The sequence below is a fragment of the Melozone crissalis genome, unplaced genomic scaffold (genome assembly GCF_028551555.1).
Source record: "Melozone crissalis strain CALT ecotype California unplaced genomic scaffold, PUWL_Pcris_2 ptg000033l_1, whole genome shotgun sequence".
In the NCBI taxonomy this organism is placed as follows: domain Eukaryota; kingdom Metazoa; phylum Chordata; class Aves; order Passeriformes; family Passerellidae; genus Melozone; species Melozone crissalis.
In genome coordinates, this window is record NW_026535811.1 from 8,019,675 (window position 1) to 8,039,695 (window position 20,021).

The following is a 20,021-nucleotide window of genomic DNA, read 5'->3' on the forward strand; positions in this document are numbered from 1 at the left end:
CCATATACACAGATTATGGCTAATATGTTATTATGTGTATTCCCCTACAGAGAAAGCTCAGTCAGTGGGGGATTCAATGTGGCCTTTGCCACAGGTATTTCTAATTACAGCTAGGTGACCATGACATGAAGAATCAGCTGGCATTTGCCTAAGTAAAAACTGAGACTTTGCTTTGATGTTTGCAACCATTTATATTCGTTTTCTGAATATGTCTATAAAATCACTGTACTGATGATGAAAAGACTGATGAACTGAAGGAGGAATTTCACTTGTATTTGGGTTGGCCTGCATTTTGCACAAAAGAATTTGAGATCGCTAAAAATTCTTTTGTGTCAAATTGCTTTATTTCTTAATTGAAATTTGACATAAAATTGAAAAAAATAGAGACTATGATGTATTGGAGGTGACTAATCATCACTGTATAACAGCATAATCAATAGTTAACAATACCCAAACCTCAAAAACCCAAGATGAAACAAGGGAAAAGAGCTTGTAGGCAAAGGCAGATTTGAAAATTGCAGAAATAGCAGGCAAAGAGAATGCTTGTAATCACTTACTGTTGCATTAAGTAAATTATAATGTCAGCTGTAAAGCACAGGGCTTTGTATCCACCCATATCTGAATATGTGCAGAAACCAGAGGACTTAAAGCAGCAAAGTTTGCTCTTCTGTCCCCCTGCCTTTTCTTGGGGAGTTCAGCAGCCCAGATTTTGCCAGAGGTTTGAGGTTAAACCACAATCAAGTCACTTTACTTTGTTGAACCTGTCTGTGGCTAAAGATGAAATCAAAGATGTGCTGGATATTGAGGCTTATGTACATAGATTGAGGAAATGTACAGTTTATTTATTTTGTGATGATTTCTGAGCCTCAATTAAAAAAAACATTGTAAGTGTGAAGCTAACAAGGTTATCATCAGAACTAGCGATTCTTATTTCTACTTTAATGCATTCACAGGTTTTAGTAGAGATATTTGCAAAGAGCATATTTGTTCTCTTGCAGTTTGGTATTTTGGGTCAGATTCAGGTCCAGAGTGGGCAGGTTCATCACCTCTAAATTGGTGTCTCTATGGGGCCTCCCCCCTTTAAATAGCTGTCACTCTTTCAATTTGGAATGGAGTCACTATTCCCCCCTTTATGTGTATGGAAGAATGGCCCTGAAACAGCATTTAATGAGTCATACCATGTAAATAGTATTTGAAAAGCCTATTGATGCTGTATTTTAGCCCTGTATAGGAAAGCCAGGATTATTATTTTGATCCCAAAGTGATTAACATGTCCAAACATGCTGCAGGGAGTTAACAAGTCTTCCTAGCCACACACAGACCAAGCACAGCAAATGTGCATCTTTACAGCTAATTGCAGGTTAGCTGAGCTCCTTTCTACTTTGTGCTTTCCTGCTCGATGCCACCAGCAAGATCTGCCATTCCCTGTGTTTCTTCCCCCATGTTACTGTCCTCTGCTTGGGGATTCTGTTCTGCCCATGTCTCTCTGGCTTCCTTCAATGCCATCTTTCCATTGTGTCAGTAAACTTTGAGTTCCTCTCCCTCCCCAAAGAGGATTGGAAAAAAACATGCATATGTTGCACGTGGGTTTTGATACAAGAGAAATCCAGAGTAAGAGTGGGAATCTGTGCAAATTGTCATGAGGAATGGCTGCTGTAACTAGGTTTGGAATTTGGGTTTGTTTAGGCCATCCCCTTTTACCAGGGTGGGTATTTCTTAGCAGTCTTTAGGACTCATAAAAGCATGAGATGAAAAGTAAAGAAAGCAAGCAAACGCTGATATCTGATTCTTTGTCCTGGTAGTTAATATGAAGTGAAAGCAAATGTGTGAGATAAGTTATTTTATGATAGAAAAAGGTTTGTTGTTTTTTATTTTTTCTGTAGATACTATGTTGATTAATGACATAATTCTGAACTTTTTAGATAAGATGCAAACACTTGCCACAAAATTTAAGTACAGAGACTTGTAGCAAAGAACATTGAAGAAACTTTTGTTTCCTTAACTGCAGCATCACAATGTTGGAGTCTAGGAAAGGAAGGGGAATAGATGGTTAGAACAACTTTAAGACTTATGGAAAAAGAAGAATAAAAATAATTTAGTAGTGTGGTTCACTGCACACTGCAAAACAGTCCCATTCCATTTGCTGATTTTTGTAGAACATATTTTCTTGTCACTTCCATCTAGGCCTGTTACATTTTTGGGATCTCTGCTTCTGTCTGCAGTAGGTCCTGGAATTGACTATTTCCAGCTGTTGCTTCTCATTGAGGTATTTGTTGCCTTGTTGCAGCTGGTCACTGTGTGGGTTTGGGTTGAGTTTGATTTTTTTCCTCCCTCATCCTCTCTCCATATATTTATGCAGTTTTCCAGCATGTCTGGCACACAGATTTTGGATCCGTACTTTTCTTTTGTCCTTCAATAAACAATATTTTTCCATGTGTGAAAGAACACTTCTGGTACTTCAGATGCATGTATATAATTTGGTGCAGCCTTCTTGCATGTACAACAAAGATTCCTGATTTCAAAGTTTGTCCTCAAAGTCTGGCATGGCAGGATTTCTGGTTTCTCAAAGGTTATTAGGCTTGTTGTCATGATCGTGCAGAGGCACTGTCAGAGTCTTACCTGGCAATATCCCTGAAGGTATTTTTCAGGCCTTCATTAGAAATGGTATTAGTAACCACAGAATGGAGGTGTGGATGTCTGTAGAGTGTGTTTTTGCTTCTATCAGTGGTACATTTAATGGTATTTTCCAGCTGGCCCTGAGAAAAGCACTGATTTGCAGTATCAAAGAGTCTCAGCCTTTCACTCCATTCCTGTGTATTGTCCATGTCTGTGCTGATGTATTAATTTTCTCCTTTTTGTCCTGGGTATCAGTGGCCAAAGGTGCCACATAAAATCTCAAACCCAGCTCATCTCTCACACAGGTTTGCAATCACATTTTTGAGAAATGCGGTTCCATTTCAGAACCCCTTTCACAGAGACTCTACCAATGAAATGCAGTGCAACTTCAGCACATTTGGAAGGGAGAAGTGCAGCATGGAAATAAACCTATGTACAGGCTTGACTTCCTGTTATGTTTATGTTAATGAACTTGATTGAACTGGATTGATCTCAAGGGCACAGGTTTTATTGTGCCAGTTTGGCAGACTGCATTTTCTGGTGGACTTCGCATGAAACTCACCACAGTGGTATTTTTCATATGTTTTCATTTTTAGCCTTTAAATTACTCTGTATTTGTTTGTGCCTTCATTCCATATTAAGGAAGAATCCTACGGAGCAGTCAAAACCCTCTCATGTGAAAGGGAAGTCTTTCTTTTCATCACTGTTAGAAGTAATTATTATAGCTGGCTACTTTAAGGCTTATCTAAAATCAGTGTAAATTTTCCACATTGATTGCAAGTTTTCTACATGAACCATCTTGTTTCTCTGCCTCATGCTTTCGGCTGGAATGAGTTTTGTTTGGTTTTATTTTTGAATAGTTCAGTCAATGGAATTGCGCTTCTGTAAATTTTCCATTAATTTTTCTTTCACTATACATCATCTTATTGTCATGAACTGCAAAGGAAGTTCCTAACTTTAAATAACTACGTGTAGAGAAGTACCAGGAGAAAATACTGCTGCTCACATGCAGTCTTTTGTGGGGAGGGGCTGGGAATAGGATTTGATGTGAAAGTGCTTTGGATTTGGTCAATATGTTAAGATTCCCTAATAAAAAGACAAGTTTTCAGGAAACCCAGGTCCCTGAGACACAAAGAGAAGTATGAAGCAACTAAAGGTCACTCTTGGTGGAGGAAGATCAGGTTAGGGAACACTTGAACAAACTGGACATCTGTAAGTCCGTGGGGCCCAAGGGATCACATCCCTGAGTTCTGTGGGAGCTGGCTGGTGTCATTGCAAGGCTGATCTTGATTATCTCTGAAAGGTTCCTGTATTCAGGAGAGGTTTCTGAAGGCTGAGATAAAGCAGATGCTTTCAAGACGAGGAACTGTGGGCTGGTCAGCCTCACCTCAGGAGGTGAGTTACTGGAAGAACTAATCCTAGAAATTATTTCCAGAAGTGTGAGGGACAGGAAGATTATTAGAAGTTTTCATCCTGGTTTATGAAGAGGAAATCATGCTTACAAATTCTGATGGCTTTCTATAATGAGGTGACAAGTTTGGTGGGTGAGGGCAGTGTATTCTGCTTAGTTTGGCTTCAGTAAGGCTTTCAACACTACCTGTAATAAACCAGCCAGGGAAGTAAGGGTTGGATAAATGGACACTGAAGGGGACAGAGGATGGCTGGGCCCAGGCAGTTGTGATGAGTGGCAGAAGTCCAGCCAGAGAAAAGTCACTAGTGTGACACCTCAGGAGTCTGTATTATAGCCAGCAACAATTAACATCTTCATTAATGACTTCTATGGGGCAGTGCACACCCTCATCAAGCTGGTGAATTATACAAAAGCTGTGAGGAGTGGCTGATGTGCCAGGTGTTTGTGCCACCACCCAGAGGGACCTGGACATGCTGGGGAAATGGCAGAGAAGCCTCTAGTCTCTCTGTGAGGGGAAATAAAAAATCCTGCCCTTGGGGAGGAGCAATCCCATGCACCAGTGTATGCTTGAAGGCAGCTCTGCAGAGAAGGACCTTGGTCACCAAACCAAAGCAACTTGGTCTGCATTAGGAAGAGCATGGACAGCAGGTTGAGCCCTGGTGAGATGATATCAAGGCTGCTGGGTACTGTCCTGGGGTTTCAAGTACAAGAAAAGCTTGGACATACTGGCATGAATCTGGCGAGGAGCCAAGAAAATTACTAAGGCACTGGAGTATCTTTCCTCTGGAGAGAGATTAAGAGTTGGGACTCTTCATCCTAGGGAAGATTTGGAATTCAGGGGGCTCTGGTCTTATCAGTGTGTATAAATACCAGGGGTGCTTATTCAGGAGGTGAAGATGAAGAAGCCAGGCTCTTGGTAGTGTACTTTTTCTTGGTAGAGCCCAGTGACAGGCAAGAAGCACAAAAAAAAGCATGAAATTCCATCTAAGCACAAGAAAAGGAAGTTTGTTCCTGCAAGGGTAGTCAAAACCCAAAGCAGGCTGCCCAGAGAGGTTGGGGAGAGAATCAGGACAAGACTTGACATGGTGGTGGGTAGCCTGGCTTGGGTGATCCTGATTAAGCAGGGGATCTCAAAAGGTCCCTTCCAACTCAAAAGTTCTGTGATATGCCCTGAAAAAGAAAACAGTCACTTGTGAATTGGTCCTTGCTTTGCACTTCTCTTAGAGTACACACAGACAGAGTGTATGGGATATGGCGTCTGCTTGACAGTGTTGTTCTGCAATTTAGATTGCCTTTGCCTTCCTCTGCCACATCTACTGGCATTGCAGCACTCTTGGTCAGAATTTTTACATCACCTTCTAATGCCCCTTGGTACTTGCACTGTTTTTCCAAGTATTTTTAACTCACTGATTGAGTCCAAATTTCTGTTTTAGGAATTGCAGACAAGCTGCATAAAATGTGATCTTACCAAATACATAATTCTGTGGTATTTCAGTGACTTAGGAGTCAGTTTTGTTCCTAAAAGATAGTCAGGTACATGAGTTGAAATATATTTTTGGCAAACTTGACAAAATATCTTTTTCTGAGGAAGGTAATATCCTCTTTGGTGTGTGGAGAATATGTTATATTTCTTAGGGTAAAATAAATACCTTGAGAATAACAGGCTGATTTGTTTCCTCCAGTGAAAGCTGTGAGCTGTAAAAGGCCATATTCAGTAACTTCCTCTTTTGTTTTTTCTGCACTTATGATAAACTTAGCATAGTCCCACTGCTGTGTGCTTTCTAATTAGAGGTGTGAAGGAAAACAAAGAAAGAAGGTGAATTTGGTATTTTTGCATTTCTCCTATCATCAAGAGTAGTGTTTTGTGGTTTGGTTAATGAACTATGCATCAATTTTGCTCTTTAGCAAAAGGTCACTTTGATCTCAGAACTGTGCCAAGTGGCTTTAAGGAGGTGTTAAATAGGAATGATAAATAAAGCAATTTAAAGTACATAAAATACATTTGGGTCAGAATTCCTCATCACAGATATCTATCATTTCACTACCTATGTATCCTTGTAACTGAAATCCACTGGGAACACATTCCTGGCTAACCTAAACAAATCTGCTTTCTCTTAGCGGCATTTTGGTAACAGATGTAGTCCAGAGACTGAACTTCGCAGATTGTGTGCTGGAATTGAGATGTTTCAGCTTAATTCAATAAATGTTAACAACAGTTAACTAATTGCACAAAAAACATACCCCAAAATTGTGAGAAAATAAAGGTACTATTTATGATTTTACATTTTTGTTGGTTTTGACCTGGAACATGTTGGTGTTGTTCATATTTTGAAAGAAGGTGAGGCCATTTGACTTTAATTTTGGTTTTTTGAAATCCAGTTCTTCTAAATCTTGCTGTAGATTGTTAGGAAGAAAACAGTATACAGATTTGAAGACGGGAATTTTGTTGAATAGAGTTAGGCAGTAACTTTATTTTTTCACAACTGCAGCATTTGAATAAACATTAAACAGGTTGAAAATTCATGTTAACATTGCTCCAGGGTGATGTAAATTATATATCCATCACTTAAGCACTTACCCTTTTCTCATTGACCTTGCTAGCAATTACAGAGGCTGCATTTCCCTGTAGCAATCTGAATTCTGAGCAATTTTTACACTATATGAGAGGCAAAGAGGCAAGAACCCTACGCACACACAACTGTGAGTTTTTAGAGCAAAACTTTCTGTGGCCATTGCAAATAAAACCAGTTTTCATTGATATTGAGCTCTTCCAAGCCTCATGAATGAAAATGCCAAAGCCAAGTTTGTACTTTTTTGTTTTGTCTTTTAACACTATGAAAGTGAATCCTGTTGAAGGCTCCCAGTTTTACTTTGTAGAGATTAAAGAGGCTTGGGGTTGGGCGGTTTTGGGAGTTTTTAAAAGTTAGCATGTAGGAATAACTGTATTCTGTCATGTGTCACATGTGAAAGGTGAAACAGGTCTGACTGGGTACTGGGCAGAGTATTCTTACTCTGGAATGAATATTAATGAATAATGACAGGGAATTAATTCCAAGCCATCATGGGTGTTTGCTGGCTGCTTTGGATGAGTCTGGTGGGGTCATTCATGGTTGGATACTGTAAAGCAAAAGAAGGACCAACCAGGTTTCTGTGTTTTAAATATCTGTTCATTTTGTGTTGCTGAACATGCTTTTTTATACAGATGGCTTTAACTGTTAATCAACTGATTAACTGATTTAACTGTATAAAAAACTGATACCAGTGCCTCAAGCTCAGTAATTAAACAGGCCACATAAATTGTCTTTTATTAGGCTAGACACTATCTTGCAACACTATGTTTTTGATAACATTGATTCTCTCCTTTTCTATTGTCCTTTCACTTTACCTTCTATCATGTCTGAAGTAACTTCCTTTATTTTGTGTTTTTCACACTGAAAATATAATGTGAGGAAATGGGGACAAGTTTTACAGAGGACTCTTGAAGCTCATTTCTGTGCAAGTGTAGTGATGGATTGTTTTGAGTGCCAGAGCATGATTTGTCTTTAGATCAGATGAAAACAAATATAATTTAACTTTTCCTTTATCTGTTATAATCAGAGCTGCCCAATGCAGTTTTCATGGCAGCAAGGTGAACCAGTGGTGTTTTCTTACAGTGTAATGCCTCTGTTGTAGAAGTGGAAACTCAAAATGCGTGAAAAGGACTTCCTTCCCTTTCTTTAGGGGCCTTTGTGCAGTTTATTCCTGACAAATGTCCAGGCTTTTCCTTCCAAATGGTTTGCAGTCTGTAGATGCTTCTTTCACAGACCCTCAGGAGATTTTTGAGTATTCTAGCAAAAGGGTTTTAGGTAGCATTGAATATCTTTCACAGGCCCTTTGCACAGGTCAGGATTCTTCCTATAATTAGTTTCAACAATTCCTTTGCACTTTATTTTTTAGTAAAACCACAAATAAGAGAAATGAGCTGGGCTTTTTTATCCTGGAGAAGAGGGAAATGGGGGGGATCTTGTGAATGCAATAAAGTATCTGAAAGGTGGGTGTCAGGAGGATGGGACCAGACTCTCTTCTGTGGTACCCACGCAGGACAAGGGGCAGTGAAACTGAATAAAGATAAGATATAAACTGAAACATGAGATGTTGCATCTGAATATGAGCTGTCAACTCACTCAGGGTTTTTCATTCAGATTTATACAGCATGAGAAACCTAGAATGGATTTCTGGTGGTAACCTGGAGCCATTTTAGTTCCATCAGCACTCTCATGGTTTATTCATGATGCAGAGATGGCTTTGTATCACATGGATATCAGAAGGGGGTGTTTGCCATTGCAAAGTGGTTTTGCTTGACAGGTTAAACTATAATAGCTATCAACTTTAGGATTTTCTATTGTGTTGGCCTGCCTAGGAAATAACATTTATTTTCTTTAATGAAATGAAGTGAAATGTAAGCTAGCACTTTCTAATTAACTTTGTGCTGGAGAATGACTGCAAGTGGCAATGAGAGATTCTTAGAGAATTTCAGGAGGGTAAAAATGTATTCCACAACTCCTGTTCTGGATGATATAGCATCCAAAAGAGAGGAATTAGTCTGCTGCATTTCAGTGATATACACTGAAAAGAGCTCATTATCCTGCAAATATCTCACTAGTTTGTACAAAGTTAATACAGGGCATGTATTTTTTATGACTTATAATGGTACAAATATTTACAGAGGGTTTCATTGAGATGTAGTATCATTTTAGTATTAACTGTTAAGTTCTTATATAAGATCAATATTTAAGAATTGGATTTAGGTATTTAATTTTACAAGATACATAGCTTTACCAAATATAAAAATATTCCTTCAGTATATATTTTTCACCTCTAAATTGACTACAAGTTCATTGTCCCTTGGAAGATAAAGTAACATCTTTATTTGGGCTCACAGTACTTTTCACAGGTGGGATCCAAGTGCTTTTTGCCAATTCAAGTGTGTCTTCTGAAATCAAAACAGTTTGGTTTAGAAAAATAAAAAAAAACTTTCAGCATTTTATTTCAGTAAAATAAAAAAACTTCGAGTAAATACAGCAATCTTAAGTGTTCACCCCGTAAATTCAATTTGAGTAGTCTTCCATTATTTTCATTTAAAATTATTTAAATACTGGTTGCACATTGTTTAAATTTCCAAGAGTTTGAGGCCAGGTTAAACATTGAGCAGTATGTAGTTGCCTTTCCTTTCACTCCATTGTCTAAGAACAACTCTGACTCCTCATCTGAAGCTTTGTCACCACAGATAAATTCTGTGGCATTAGCTTTTCATCCCCTAGGTCAGCATTAAATTATAATACATACTATAGTACATACCAAGCTCTTTCAAGTTCTGAGCTTTTATATTTAGGTCTGCTTTTCTTTTAAATAACTACTTTCAACATATCTGTGTTGCCCTGTTCTTCTGAGTTCTTCTAAGCCTTCTGATGTTTTACATTCTTGTAATGGAGTTTCTCACGCACTTTTATATAAATAATGATTGTTTTACATTCTTTTCTGGAGGAGTAGAAATGTGATGGACTGTTGGTTTGTCCAGTGCCATTGGAGAGGTGGCAGTGTCATCCTCCAATCCACTTTTACTTTTGAAAGTCTATAAATATTGAAGACAGAGAATAAACAACTTCTTCTTCTTCTTCTTCTTCTTCTCCTCCTCCTCCTTCTCCTTCTTCTTCTTTTGCTCCTTCTTTCTTCTTCTTCTCCTTCTTCTTCCTTGTTCCTTCTTCTTCCTTGTTCCTTCTTCCTCCTTCTTATTCTTCCTTCTTCCTTCTTCTTCTTCCTTCTTCTTCTTCCTTCTTCTTCTACTATTATTACTATTATCATCATCATCATTATTATTATTATTATTACTACTACTACTACTACTACTACCACTACTACTACTACTACTACTACTACTACCTTGGAGTTCTAGTGTCCACGTTGTTTTATTTTGTGTCCTATTGCGACATATCTTCATTTTAAAATATCTTAAACTTTGTATAATTTGCTCTAAACTTCAGAGAGACTTACACTTTTGTGCAACAATTGCTCAATTAGTAGTTAATCTCACTTGATAATACCAAGAAGTTATTTTTAGTTTAAATATTCATAAAACTTCAAACATCATAGTTACAGAACTCCAAATTTATTATTGCTTTGCAAGCATATTTTGCTTGCCTTATTTGTATGGGATTATTTTCTGTTCCATGACAGACGGGTATATTGGCTAGAAATTCTTTCAGGAGTATTACACAAAAATACATGGCAGCACAGAGTGCCAGGGTGTTAGATGGAGTTTGGCAGGATGCTTCAGTCACACAGAGGCTCCATTCCCGTTCACAGATCTCACTGCTGCCCTGGGCAGGCCCAGGTGAGGTCTGCACGCTCCTGCCTTTCCTGCTGTGGAACAGCCTGTGACAAAGAGCCCTCAGGGGCAGGGCAGGTCACTGTAGGGTGGCAGGGAAGAGGCCTCTCTGTGCTCAGACATGCCAGATGTGGATGCTGATGGCTGCTTTTGCTGTTTGTGTTTCTCAGGCCCTGAATAAGGACTGGTGACTGCCATGCCAGGGCCAGGAAGCCGTGCCTGGATTTCACTGTGATTGCAGGTATGCTCTGTATCCCACACACCTGTCCCACAGCCTCTTGTCCCCTTACAGCAGTGTGACACCACATTTGTGCCAGAAATCATCATCCTTGGTGGATGTGGCAGTCCTGGAGCAGTGTCACCCAGAGCTTGTCCCTAACCTGGGACGGAATGGCCTTTACAAGAGCTGATGTGTAAACCTACTTATATGCAGAATATTCTTGCTATAATGTTATTATTTGTAGGGGGATAGAACATAAGTAAATAAAGGTAGTGTAGAATGTAATCTTATCCCCTAAAGAGTTGCAGCTGAGCCAATTATTAAGGGTTAGGAGCAGGCCTGATGTTAACAGGCCACACCTGCAGCCAATAAGAAGAATGTTATAAAAGAGGAGATTGGGTGGTTGGTGGGAACTGAAGTCGGTTGTTTGCTGTGAGGACAAGGAAGAGTCAGTGCCTGGAGGAGCTGTCTGCAAGAAACATCAAGGAGGTACGAAACTCTAGCAATAAGGAACTCTTGCAATATATGACAACAATTGTTTGGCTTTGAAAAGAGTTAATTACTTAGAAAAATAGATAAGAATCTAAATTTTTTTTCCAAAAGTAATCTATTACAATTTAATTCAGGGGATACAGGCAATAAAAAGGAAAGAAAGGTGCCTCAAACACTTGTTTTATTTGTAGAGAAAAAGGGCTCTGCAAATTCAAGCAGATACAAATTTGAGCTAGCTAGAGGAATTGGCTAACACTCACACACATGCCTGCAAACTTTTTCATTGTATTATTTTCTTCTTTTGCCATGAAATTCCTGTTTTGTGCCTTTTCTCTAATTATGCATCAGCTTTTGATGGAGTGGCAGTGAAGTATTATCACTTTTTTCTTTTTTTCAATGCCTCATTTAACAGAACTATTTTGTATGCAATGTCTTAAAGAATTTATTGTAATACAAAATTTCTGTCTGTCTTGTGGTTAATTTCCCTTGTAAAGAAGACATAAAACATCTTTTTCACAAACTACAGGTTTCTCAGAACTTTTAGAGTCATGTTTCTCTCCCAGTTGATTTTTTTTTTCCCATGAAAATCCCTTTTCAAAATTATGTGCCTGAACAACAAACCAGCAACCTAAAGCTCTGCTCAGGCCTTATGAGGCTGCCTGCAGTAAGAGGTGGAATGACTGACTTAGAGCAGATGCCTAGGTATAAATGAGAATTTATGTGCCCAGCTTTTGGGTGAGCCACACAGTGAATCCCCCTTTGATAATTTTTAGGTTCAGGCTCTCAGTTATGCTTCCACTTGGTTGTTTTTATAAGATACAAATCTCAGTAAAATTGCTTGTACTTACATCGTGTAATCCAAAACAATGTTCTCTCCCATTTTTTTCCTCTGTATTCTCATATTTGTCCTGGTTTATCCTTAGTCATTCTCCCCAGCTGAAAGAATAGCAGCAATGCAAAATGCAGATTTTGCTTGTGCTTGAAATCTACATATGTATGCTTGCAAGCTCAAGTAAATGTTTGGACATGTTTCAAGCTTCAAGAGTGCCTGGTTTCTGTGGTGGTGGAATTCCTATTGGTTGTAGATCCAGCTCAGTGGCATGTATTCAGCCTTGAAGTGTAGACATCCCTTTTGCATTCCCAACTGTCCTGCCATCCATGACTGATTTTGGAGTTGCATCCATAGGGTGGTGTGACTGGCTGGTAGGAAGGGTTTCTGGAGGTGGTCACAGACTGACTCCATGGTGCTGTTCTTACCCCAGGAGAAGACCAAAGCTGTTCCCAAGAGCAGGATGAGTGTTGTCTTGGTGCATAGGTGATCCCATGGATGATGAAGTTGGTATTTCATGGTTCCTATTGAATTGAGTGATTCAGGGAGCACTGTGAGCTCTGAGGTCACAGGGTTTGGGCTGTTTGGGATTCCAGCTCGTTCACACTTGTCTGATTTTCATGGTGTGTTTCTGGATTTTCTGATTCTGTTTCCGATTTCTGGAAGAGTCACATAAAGAATTGTGAGACGATGACAAGATGGTTAGCATTTCCAAGTAGCCTTCTCTTACTGTGTTTCCTTTTGCACTCGTGCAATTGCTTGCATTGAGGTCAGCTCTTTTAAAGTACATACAGGAACAGATTTTTTTTGAGTTACAAGAGTCTTGTGCGCCTCTAAATGTCACTAATTCAATTACTTAGCACTAGGTGATCAACATATACAGGCATTCCCAGGCTAACTAACTAAAACATGGAAATGCATTAGCTCTTGTGACTGCAGAACAAATAATGTAACAACCAGACACTATTAATTACACATTTCAGCACAAGAAATTTGCAGAGATGTAGCTAATGGATTGCAAGATTGGTTGTTGGGTTAATAAACATATAAGGAGTGTTGACACTTAGAGACCAGGGAACTGGTAAATTGAAGATGACCTGGTTTTTCCCAATCTCTGGTCATTTTCTCAGCCACATAAAATTTAATGGGCTGCTGCTGCTGTTTGTAGGTTCTGCCTTTCTAGGGCAGGTGCTGGTTTTCATTTGTTTGGTTTTTAGCAAGTCAAAAGAAGGTCATGGTAAAGGCTTTTTCAGGCTGTTGACAGAATATGATCATGAGCTGTGATGTTGGTCCTGTCACTTGTTGAGAGATTCTCTCTCTTATCTACTCTGTCATAGTGGCAGGCTTGAAGGCTCCAGGACTTAGGTGGAATAGCCATGGAACTTAACTTTTGGATAACAGAACTGTTTTGAAAAGCTAAATATCCACAAGACTTAAAAGGGACAGAAATAAAAAGCTAAGTCTTAGTATCTCTCTATGATGTTGTTTGCTTATCCAAACATGCACATCAAATAAAGCCCAAGTATTATAGTCTGGCAACAGGAACTCACAATGGCTGTCCTCTGTGAGAGTGTTGCTTTTCTTTCTTACCAGCATTATTTTAATTGATTAGATTGTGATTGTGAAGTTGAAAAGAAGACAGACACCTGCCTATTTTAAATGGCTGCTGAAATTGATTGACCAGCAACTGGTTAAGCTAATTTTAAACTGAACTGAAAAATCCTTATTCCTTAGTAACAGGCATTGTTAAATCCTTGCATTCAGTATTAAAGTCAGTGTTAGCTTTTATTCAATGCTAAAAGAAAGCATTGCATTTTCTTGTACATTTCAGTGGCTGGTCTGTGATGAGTGAAATCCAGCATGATATCTTCTTACCTCCACAGGGATCATGAGTTTCAGGTGCTGAGATCTGTGCCCTTAGCTTGCCCAGCAGAAGGGAAATGGTGCCAGCTCTAGCAAGGAGAACAGCACACTGGGGCCAGTGGATTTTGTGTCACAGCACCCAGAGTAGCAGAATGAGTTAGTTCATGTTTCTGTCACAAAGGAGGCTCAACTATCATTTAGTCTGAGTGATCCTTGTTTGATTGCACTGAACATTCTGTAGAAGCTGTGAAGGAAACCAAAGCAGGAAACACTTGCTTTTTTTTTTTTTGAAGTGACATAAATATCGATCTGATACAACTCGTGAATATGCACTGTCCTGTAAAAATAGAAGAAAAGGTATTAGCCTTACAATTTTGATTTGGGAGGTTTGAAATGTTAATGTTTCTTGGTTCATTTAAGGTACCTATTTGAGAATTCCTACCCATGTTGACAACATCTCCATGCAGTAATGGCACTGGGAGCTGTTTCTACAGATGTTTCTAACCCATTTAATTCTACATAGCTCCCAATTTGTTAACAGAGAATTTCATAGCTATATAAACATACTACTTGTGGTGTGCAGCCTAATGCATTTAACCATTTCTTTTTAACTTCACATAAAGACACAACATAAAAAGATTAAATAACAGATACTTAACTGAGAGTGAAATGAATGTAGATATTTGCTTGTCCTAGGCTGGAGGATTATGAACTAGAAGTTCAGAATGAAATGAGTAACTATAATGTAACAGAAGTGGTATGTGGTTAAGAGATATAAGGCCCGGCAACTAAAGTATCTGAATGGCAGTGCTTAATATCCTGTCTTGGCATAACTCCAATGCCTGTTACGTGTTTTGGTGCAAATTGTTCATTTCTGAGCACTTGAAGTCTACTTCCCTCAGTTTTGGAATATTCTTCTTCTCCCATTTAACTAAAGTTACACGTAAGCACTAAACATGAAACTCAGGACAGCTGGTGATTCAAAAGATAGCACAGCTTTCAAACACTGATGCCCAAGGCTAGAATTTGCAACTAAATCTGCTAATTAGGTTAAGAGCTAAAATACCAGTAAGTGCCTATCTGCATCCTTAGGCACCTAAGTACCTTTAAAATATAGCCCCATAGCCACTCTTCTATTTGTAGCACAGCAATGATAATCATTCCTTACTTTGCAATTATCCCAGGAAGACAAGACCATGAAGTGTCTCAACAGCACTATAAAAGGGGCCAGAAAGGAGAGGATCCTTCCTGTCCCAATCTCTTTTGCTCCTGGTTAAGGCAGCCTGTCGTGCTGACTTTCTGGTGTCTGCACTGAGTTCTGCCCCTGGCAAAGCCTGTTCCCTTCAGCTTGTCCAGAGTGGAATCCATGGAGCAAATGGTGGCACCAAGATCCAGGGAAGCTTATGGAAGGAGCATGCTGCATTTGGCACTGCATATTTTAAATGGTCAGTGGTTTCTTATTCTAAGCCACCACTTTTACATGAGCTGAGGTGGGAAAACTTGAAGTTTATCTATTGCTCTTAAGCCAGCTGTGGAGAGTTGATGTGGGAAAATTTAAAATCTGTTTGTTGCTCTTAAGCCAGCTGTGGAGAGAAGTGGGTTTGTACTGTGCTGGATGTGTGGATGGTCATTGGGAATTCCTTGTGCTCTGACTATGGCCAGTACTGTGCTTTCTGTCCCATCCCTTTTTCTCTGTCCAGAAACACAGGTTCTGTGTGTTTAATGGCAGGGGAGGCTGTGAGGAATATCTGCTTTTCAGCTGACTGTCCTTCAGAACCAGAAGGATCTTTTGTCCAGCAACTCACGAGCCTATATGACAGAAACACTGCTTAAAATCAAGCTAAATGGATTATGTCACCTACTTGAACAAAAAGTTAGTGTTGTAAAAAGAGGTCCTGAAGGATTTATGAATGTGTCCCTGTCTATGGCTCGTATGGGAGCATTGGATTTATAAAGGAAATACATTTAAACTGCAGATTTTTATACTGACTGTATGAAATAAATGGGTTATTTTAAGAAGAAATGAAACTAAATTCTTCTTTTATTCTGTTATAGATCTAGAAATACTGTTTTGAAGATTTTATTTGCCTCAGATTAATTCTAACATAACTAATATGCATCTGGAAACAGAATATTTTTAATAGCCCAGCTGAAAATCAGTTGTTTTAACTATGGGAAATAAATTCTTTTGCTTCCCTAGTCATGGGGTCTTTTTTTTTTCATGATATTTTGATGATACTACATTTAAGTTTTCCACATTTAATCAAACCATTTAAAGGTGGTTGTTAGGTAACTGACCTTTTTTTGTATTTAGAAGAAGCCAGTACAGGTTAAGCTAACTTTATTGAAGAATTAGTAATTATTTTAATTACAGCAGCTGTGTTGTAAGTTGGAGTAGAGGAGTGGTGCACGTTCCCTTACCGATTTACATGCCCACATCTGCATTTTAGAACATACTTCTGCACATGAGTAGTTTGGCTATTACCACTAATAAAAAATCATATTCAACATTTTAAAAAGCTGATTTTAAACTTCAAAGCAGGAGTAAATTTTTAAAAAGTTTTCCAGCAGCAGCTCTATAGTTGAAAGAAATACAAAGATTTTTAGTTCACAAAGTCCAAATGAAAATTTAATAAAGAATACTGTGTGAAAAGATGGCCAAGATGCCTATTGTTTTCTAATACACTCAGGGAGAAAACCATTTCCCAAAGGTTTGCAGATCTGACAAGTATTTAGTGCAGAGAATGGACATTAAAAGTAGGATGGGTTCCTGCATGACAGGCTCTACCTTTGAAATACGAGATGACAAATCATTTTGTTAAACTGATGAGTTGGCAAAGCCTGGGAAATAAGTTTAGAAGTGCATGTAAAAAAAATGCAATGTAGAAGTTCTCCGAGTAGGTTCCTAACTGGAGAGCTTTGAGAGAGGGGGGAGGCAGGTACAATAGGACTTGAGAAATGATGATATTAATCCCAAACACTGAAATGGAAGACAGCAATAGAGTTGGGGCTAAGGTGGAAATAAGAAAAGGAACCTTTTTTAAATAAGGATTTAAGAAATACTGTATGTTTTCTGTCCTTAATTTGAGTTACATAATATGTGATATACTCTGTCATAGTAGAAGTTTTGTTAGAAAAGCTGCTTAGAAAAAGAACACTCTCATTGAAAGTACAGAGAAGCTCCTAAATGAAGACATATAGGAATGAAAGATATTAGTTATATGAAGTAGGACATAAAGAAGGACAGACATAATAAAAAACACCCTAAATTATTAGTGGTGTACAGAAAGAACTGGGAGGGGTTTTCCCCTTTCTTCAGTACAGAATTTAGCAGTGTTCACAGTGCAGTGAAATTTTACAAAGAAATATTTTTTTCCTTTTTGAACAATGTCTGCATTGGTCAAAGCAACATCTGGTTACCTGAAGATGTTCTTGAATTCAGGTGTGCTTCTCAGGACTGGATTCTGGGATGAGTTTGGCCCTTCTGTTTTCCCATTCAGTGTTTCACAGTGAGTGCAGCTTTGGCTACTTCAAGGCCTCTGAAATATCTCTGGAGTTTGGCAGTGGCCCTAGAGAAAGCCCTGGCAGCCAGCTCTCCTCTCTGCTCTGTGCCTTATGAGCCTGACCTGCTCCACCCCACCTCTGAGTCTTGGGTCTTTTTCTCACTAAACAGAGGGTAACCAGGCTTAAAGTAGCAATTTCCAGGAAAATAGGTCAGAATCAAGGTCAGGGGCAGCCTTCATGTAAATGAATACAGCTCCATCAATTCCAGCAGGGAATTGCCTCTCCTGGGTGGATCCCCTCACTTTGCTATGGTGTTAGGCACATTTGCTATAATCTTTCTCTCCAGAGAGGATTTTCCCATACACAGATGTGTGTTCACATAAATAAAATTAGGATTGGTACCTTAAATATCAAGTGACAGTGTACATCCAGTGAGTTCAAGATGTAACTACTTAGAGCAGTCATTACGGATCAGTGTTTGTCAGGAGTATTACCTGACTGGAACAAGTTTGTTTGGAGAGATTTACAGGGTGATACCTGGTGGGGGACAGATCAGGGCAGGGTTCATATCCTATTTTGAAATATGTGCTTGCCTCTGTGTATCCTTAAAGAGAATAAAGGAATTTCCTTTCCAGGGAAGAAGAAAAGACAAAAAAACCCCTGTAGCTTCCAGGGAATTCAGAGTAGGAAAATTTTAAATCTGTCAGCAGTGGTCGTATTTGGAGATTTCTCAAGCAATGCATGAAATAATGCTCACTGAGCTAGAGAACAGCAGTATTGGGTAAAGAACATCCAGCTTCAGCCTTCCAGGCTTTCAGTGCCCTGCTCTCCTTTTCAAAGCTCTGCAGCAAGACTTGAATACTGGTTGGGAAGTGTTTTTCCATTCTCCATTTGCAGAGTATAGCATCACAGAAAGTAGGATTCAAAGAGCCCCCCAGATGTTATGTTGGCCACTCCTTTGCCTGGAGAGAGGATAAAGTGTACTTACTTCATTCCCAACAGATGTCTGTCTTACCTATTCGTAAAAACTTCTAATGAGTGAGAGCCCACAGTCTCCTGGGAAAATCCATGGCAATGCTTCACACTATTAATCCTTAATTTTTTCTCCCCCCTGCCCGAGTAGCCAAAACCTCCCCACATCATTCATTTTATGTGATGATCTGGAATGCAATTCTATTTGCTTTTAGAAAACTGCATGAGCCACTTGGCTGCTAGGTAATGCAGTTTGTTTGGCAGTCTCACACTTCAATCCTGCAGTAGGAAATTCCACCCAGTGCTTTGTGATTTTCATGTCTGTCTCATGATACTTGGTGTTTTTCCTGAAGCTACAGTTACTGAGCCACAGATCTTCACTTTTATTGTAGAATAGGAAAAAAAAAAAATAAAAATCAAGTGTTTCTCCACCAGGAAAATGCTTGCAAAGGCTTACTAAACAGAAACAAAGAAATTGGCCACCAATGTTTCAAGTTTGCTTTATAAATTTTTAGGCTTTTTAAATGCTTGGACTGCAAAGAACTAGAGGTTTTGATCCACAAGTGCATAAAGGTCTGGTTACTTGCCTGTATCTGTGCACAGCAATCATCTCAGAAGTGAATCCTAAACTTGATAATCTGTAACTGCAAAAATATCTTTCTGCTGCTTTCAAAATCATCATAGAGGTGATTACTACAATTGCCCTGTAGAATAATGGTTAATAAACTGTATTTTATACAACCATGGTAATGCAATCACAGCATCATACTGATATCAAACATAGTAAGGAATTTAGCGTTTGCCTTGAAGGAACTGAAGTGGTTTAGAAAGTTTAGTAAACAGGGAACTGCATTCCTGCAAAAAGGAAAATACTGAGGTAAAATGTTTAGATGTGGCAGATCATTTTCAGGAGGAATATTGGAGGTGTTTTCTTGTTTTGTCACGTTTGCATAATTATATATCTGTATATATATGCAAAAAATAAATGTTACATAATTTTCAGACTTTTTCACATAGATGTTATTTTTTATGACCAAACCATAACCTGTAAGAAATACTAAGTTATAAGGACCTATGTCTTTTAAAAATATTTAGGATTTTACAGATTTGCATTAAAGTGGAGTTACTTGTTCGAAGAGTCTTGCAAATTTCTTCAGAAAATAGCATTGAAAAAGGGATTGAAGGGAGAGAAATGCCACCTGCCCTCATTTTGTGTATTATTAACACATACCAGATGTCTCTTTTACAGAATAGATTGAGTTGTGACTGATTAAGTTTTAGTAACAGACCTGTAACTTTTCAAGTCAGTGAAATATTAAATTCTCTCTATATTTTGTCTTGTAGATTGCTACAATGCTGAAGATAGGTTTGGAGGTTTTCTCTCCTCCTCTTGCCCCAAATCAGAATACATCTGGTGTTTGTTGTACTTCTGTAAATGATGGTTGGACTTAGTGGTTTTGACCCTGGTTCGTTTTGATTAAGCTTGTTAATATTTTATGGTTTTAGTATCTGTTTTACAACATTTCCATTACTGTGTATTTTATTAAGGTTCAAGTGGTTTGTGTTTTTATGGTTGCATCTGGTCTGCATAAACTCTGCTCCAGTTAAAAAAGCTGCTTGTCTCAGTCCTGGGCATGGGGGATTTTGAAGTATAGTGGGATGTGTATGTGTTAATCACATGTTGGCACCTACAGGACTCTTGCTCCTGGAGTAGCTCACAATAATCTTACTGCCTGAAGTAGGAAAAGGT